Here is a 6,000-nt window from a genome sequence, read left to right as displayed (position 1 = left end):
CACCATCGACTTTCTCTTGATGTCTCGCGGGATCACTGAGACCTGCGCATGCTCTTTGCGCCCAATAGGAGTCGCTTCCGCCCGGGGCTGGTGCGACCCAGTTTGCGGCCACTTCTGCGCTTGCGTCTGGCGGATCTTCAGCGGGGCGCAAGCCTGGGCTGTTAGGAGTTACGGCACTGGCTTCGCGGGTGCTCAGCTGGCATATTTGCCAAGCACGGTGTTTCCCTGATGTGAGGAGGGCCAGGGTGGGGCTGGAATAGCACCTGGGAGCCAGCGTGGTTCCTGTCGTTGCAGGGTCAGGTTAAATCACGTATGATAATAATAAATACTACACATCAACATTTACAACATATTGAAAGTGCATTCTGTAGTGTTGAATTTGAGTCTATAACAGAAGAATGGATACGAGGACAAAGGTTAAGAATAAGAAAAGTTTATTGAGATAAAGCTCCCGAGAGACAGGAGGGTCCCTGAAGAATGGGTTCCCGCTGAGGCTCTTTGGAGGTTTTTATTCACGAAAATGACTACATCTGGGCCAAGCTGAGGCCAACCTATAGGGTTACATTAGCTAACATTGACCCAGTAGAGAAGCGAGTCACGCAACACGTGAATACGTGTCATTACTAACGTTAGCTTATCTATAGCTTCTAAAGTAGAAAGATCAAAGGCATTTCCGGGAAGGGTAGGAGTCTGGGTCAGGGCGGTCTGGCCACACCTATGTATCTAACGCCTTATTTAGGCTCACTAGATCAGGAGGTGCTGAGAGATAGAGTAGTGCTCTCTATCTCTAGGGAGGCTGCAGGCCTGGCTCTCTTCCAGTTGGTCACCAGCCCCAATCTTGGTGTGTCCCATCTTCTGCACTGACTCCTTTGAGGGCTGGGCCCCTCTCTTACTGCCTGTTAATTTCTATTTAACTTAGCTGTCTGTAATAACAAGATCGTGCAAACATCATCACTACCATCTAATTTTAGAACATTTTCATCATGGCAGGCCCGAACAGGATACCCATTAGCAATCACTCTCTATCTTCCTGTCCCCAGTCTTGGGAAAATATTAATATACTTTCTGTCTAAGGATTTGACTATTCTAGATATTTTATATTAATGGGACTACAAAAAAAACCATGACCTTTTGTGTTGGGCTTCTTTCACTTTCTTTTTTTTTTTTTTTTTTTTCCGGTACCGGGGATCGAATTCGGGACCTTGCACTTGCAAGGCAGGTGGCAGAACCACTGAGCTAAATCCCTGGTAGCAAAGGTCTCTCTCAGTTTTTGTTTTTTTTGGTACTGGGGATGGAACTCGGGACCTTCTGCTTGCAAGGCAGGCAGCGAAACCACAGAGCTAAATCCCTGGCCCTCACTTTCACTTTCAATTTGCTCAGATTTGGCCATGTTGTAGCACATATGGTACGCTTCAGGGCTGGGGATTTAGCTCAGTGGTTCCACTGCCTGTCTCGCAAGGGCAAGGTCCTGAGTTCGATCCCTGGTACCAAAAAAACAAAAACAAAAAATACATGTGAATATATCACAATTTTTATCTCCATTCATCAGCTGGTAATCATTAAGTTTCTTTCCACTTTTTGACTGTGAGAAACACTGAGTTGCATCTTTAAAGAATCCTGGCTGGTGAGAAGTCAGGACTCTCCACAGTCATCCCTACAAGGGATGAGCAGGGTGGGACAAGAGTTCAGATGACAGTAGAGGCTGTGAGAAGAGAACATTCTTTTTAAGATTAGAGAGGAGGTATAAACAGGAGAAATTCTGACGCATGGGAAGGTTTGAAGGACAGGGCTTCCAGTGACCAACCAGGAAAGTTGAGGGGTAGTGGGTGGGGTGGGGAAGGAGCAGGGGTTAGTTTGGGACCTCAGATGCCTGTTAAACATTTTGCTGGAGATGTTGAGTATAGGATGCACAGGATGAGCTGAGCAGGAGGTGTGGATTTGGGAGTCATTTGCAGGTAGATACAGGGGAAGCAGCCACAGAATGAGGTCCTCTATGGAGAGAGGCAGATAGAAAGGTTGACCAGTGCATGGTCAGGGACATCCAATAGCAAGGGGCCAGGGAGATGTGGAGTAGCCAGTGGAGAAGCCAGAGCAAAAGGCTCCATGGCAATACTGGGAGCCAAACCAGGAAGTATTAAACTGCATTCCGCATCTGCCTCACCTGGCTGGAGTTTCTTTTGCAGTGCTGGGGATGGAGCCCAGGGCCTTGTACATGCTAACCAGGCATTCTACCACTGAGCAACATCTCCAACCTTAGGGCGACTTTTTAAAGGAGGCATAGGGCTGGGTGTGGTGATGCAGACCTGTAATCCCAGCACCTGGGAGGCTGTGTCAGGAGGATCACTGAGAGTTCAAGGCCAGCCCTGACTACATAGTGAGTTCAAGGCCAGCCTGAACTATAAAATGAAACTCCAATATAGTTACTCCTTTTTTCCAAACTGGCTCTTTAAGTGCATTTGTTCTCCTATTCCTTACATCTGCCTTCCCACCCCCTTGCTATGTTGTATAATCATAAATACTAACCATACTAAATATTCCAATGTGCTTGGTCTTAGCCAGGACAGAGCTAAGATGAGGTGGTCTTTAGCCAGGAGAGAGGTAAAGATCAACTCCCGACCCCCCAAGTAATAAACTATCTGTCAGGCTTGCCCTAAATCAACAGGAAAAAATAAACAGGGTGCTTTTAGCAAATACCAGAAGCTTCCCAGTAAGTAGGGCAAATGGACTCAAAAATATGGTTTACAACCTCCTGGTATAGAACAGTCCAGTAATTGTATACATACCTGAGCAGACTGTCCTTGGGCAGTTAAGTCTTTATGCCACCCCAGATTCCTTAGCCCCTTCAATACCTATATAAGCCTAATTCCATTCCCACTTAATTGCTAATATGTCTCTCCCCTGGTGTTAGCCCATCCTCTCAGGGATGAAGTGTCTTCCAGCTAGCTGCCACTATCTATCCCATTGTCAGCCCATCCACATTGGATGTGATAAACTTGGCTTTTCCCAGCTAGCTGCAAAAATCTGATTTCTAGCCCCGTTAACTGGAATAAACTCTTCCTTTTCTCACAACGAAGATCCTATTTTCACCGACAAGTGGATTCTTTATAACGCTCAATTGTTATTCTTTATTCCTTGTTCTTTGCATATTATTCTTTCATCCCCTGCTGTCCCCTCATCAGGTGACTGGGCATCCCCCGGGGACTGGTCAGGCTATCAAACTGACAACTGGTTGGGCTGTCACTCCTACATGGGCTACCAATCCATCCTTTCCAAAGCCCAGTGTTCACGAGACCTATCTCTGGGGACAGGAGACCAGCAGGTTTTCCGCACTGTGCCCCTGAGTTGGTCCCTGAGTGACCCTTGGGGGAACACAGGTTCTAGCAGGGCTTGCAGAGACAATGTGTCTTAGGTACTCCTGGGAACTATCTGGGGCCACCTGGGCATGGAGGTGGGGGTTAGGGAGTGGCTCCAGTCTTATGGGCTTGGGCTGAGGACTCCCAGCCCAGGTCCCATCACTGCAGAGGGGCACAGCTGTGGCTCTGCAGCTGCTGAGGAAGCCTGGAACCCCCGAGCCCATCTGCTCCCTTAAGGGGCCCACACTCACCTCCTGAGGCACACTCACCTGCTGCTGAGTCTCCTCTACTTTCCTCTCTTCTCTGTATTTTTGAGGTCCTTGAGGCCCAGGTCCCCTAGGATGTCAGCAGTGAGTGGCCGGTGGCCTTGCTGTGGAGCCAGGGGACCAGGCCTCCTTGGCTGGGCCTTGCAGGCCAAAAACCCACCAAGCTGTTGGGACTCTTCCCAGGCGTGGGAAGAAACCTCTGTGTAGCAGCTTCTAGAAGATTCTCCCTGAGAGGATGCAGGGTCCAGGCATAGTGTGAGCTTTTTTCTTGAATCTGTGTCAGAGGACTGATGTGGGGCAGGCCAGGGGGAGTCCCCCTGATAAAGGGCGTATGATATGTGGACCTCCAAATAATATAAAGGAAATATTATAAATCCCAACCTGCTAGATGTACGATACACCAAGTTCATGTTTTCTAAAATCGAAGAATGAATTGGAACAATGGAGGTTAAGATTGGGAAGTATTTATTGAGAGAAAGATAGCTTCAGAAACCGGGTTGCCCTCGGACTCCACTTCTCAGGGGAGTTTTATAGAGCAAAGCCAAGAGGTAAGGCAGGTACAAGGGGGGACAAAACTATAGTCAACCAACACAAGCAAGGTCACTTGAGTAATATTGACCCAATGGAAAATCAAAAAGTGTGTATGAGATGGAACAAAACTAAGGTCAACTAATAAGATATGTGTATAGTCACTTGGGTAATATTGATTAAATGGGGATCAAATGGGGAAGCAAGTCACGTAGCAAGTGTACATGGAACGATGATTTTCCAGGAAGGAATGAGCTAGGGAGGTTTTGGTCCCTCACCCAAGGTGATTGATGCCTGTTTAGAATATCAATCACTGCTGTGTATCCCTAGGGGAAGTATGAGGGTGTAGTCAATTATTTTTGTTTGGAAGCCTGGTCTTCACGGAAAGCGCCTCCAAGCCACAGTTGTGACATGTTCTTCTATTCTGCATTGACTTCTTACTTAGCTGTCTACCATATCCCCTCTGCAGGGGTGTGGACAGGGGTTTGTCACTGCTTCACAGTGTGCTAGCCACTGTGCCAAGGAGCTTTTCAAAGGGGCAGAGCTTATACCCCAGAGGGAGGCCTCAAGCCCTCCCGCCATGGTGTTTGGGACATCTGTGGGCCCTGGTGTAGGGAAAGGCTCTGGCCCATGCCCCCGTCAGAGCTGTTAGCTAGGAACCTCCATTGTTCCTAGAATTCATTCTTCGATTTTAGAGAACACGAACTCGTGTTTCAGATATCTAGCAGGTTTGGGAGTTACATCTATTCCCCTTATATCACATCCATGTTGTAGCTTGAGGTAAATTTTTCCTTTTTTTTTTTTTGGTACCAGGGATCGAACTCAGGACCTTGCGCTTGCAAGGCAGGCACGGTGCCACTGAGCTAAATCCCCAGACCAAAGTTTTATTTTTTAATGTGCCTTGATTTAGTCTAATTGTCTCATGTGTTTTGTATGTTTTTTGGCCCGTTAGGCTGTTAATCAGTGTTTATGATAATTAACTTGATAAGGACTTATAAAATAAATAAATGAATCTAACACTGGGAAAAATTTTTTTTGGAAAAGGGAGTTGGAGGAGAAAGGGAAAAAGAATTGAGATGTGTTATGTACATGTACCAATTCCCCACAATAAATGTAATCATTATGTACATGTACTAATAAAAAAATTAAAATTTCACTTTTTAAGGCTGAAAAATATTCCATTGAAATGCTCAGAGCATGTTTTGTCCATCTAGTCAGCTGTGGATGGACACTGTTTGCGTCTACCTTTGGGATGTTGTGAACAATGCCCCTGTGAACATGTGTATGCACACATTTGCTTGAGACCCTACTTTTATTTCTTTGGGGATATATTCACTAGTGGGATTGCTGGGTCATATGATAATTCTGTTTAATTTCTTTTCTGGTACTGGGAATTCAACCCAGGGCCTTTGTACTGAGCTACACTCACTGCCCTCTTTGACTTTTTGAAATTGTTTGAATAAGTTCTAAGTTGCTAATTTGCTCAGGCTGGACTCAAACTTGGAATCTTCCTGCTTCAGCCTCCCAGAGTGCTGGGATTACAGATGTGTTCTACTATGCTTGGCTCGATTCTGTTTTTGTTTTTTTTTTTGTTTTTTTTTTAGAAATCATCAATCTCTTTCCATAGTGGCTGTACCATTTTATACTCCTATGAGCAATGCACAAGTGTTCCAATTTCTTCAACTCCTTTCCAACTCTTATTATTTTCTTTAAAAATATTTGCGGTATGTCTCCTTATGGTTTTGATTTGCATTTGCTTAGTGATTAGTGATGTTGAGCATCTTTGAAGGTGCTTATTGGCCATTTGCATATCTTGTTTGGAGAATTGTTTATTCAAGTCCATTGCTCCACCC

This window comes from Heterocephalus glaber, unplaced genomic scaffold (genome assembly GCF_053883595.1).
Source record: "Heterocephalus glaber isolate CG9 unplaced genomic scaffold, H.glaber_assembly_v1.0 deba00000594, whole genome shotgun sequence".
NCBI classification, from domain to species: domain Eukaryota; kingdom Metazoa; phylum Chordata; class Mammalia; order Rodentia; family Bathyergidae; genus Heterocephalus; species Heterocephalus glaber.
This window is presented reverse-complemented; position numbering follows the sequence as displayed.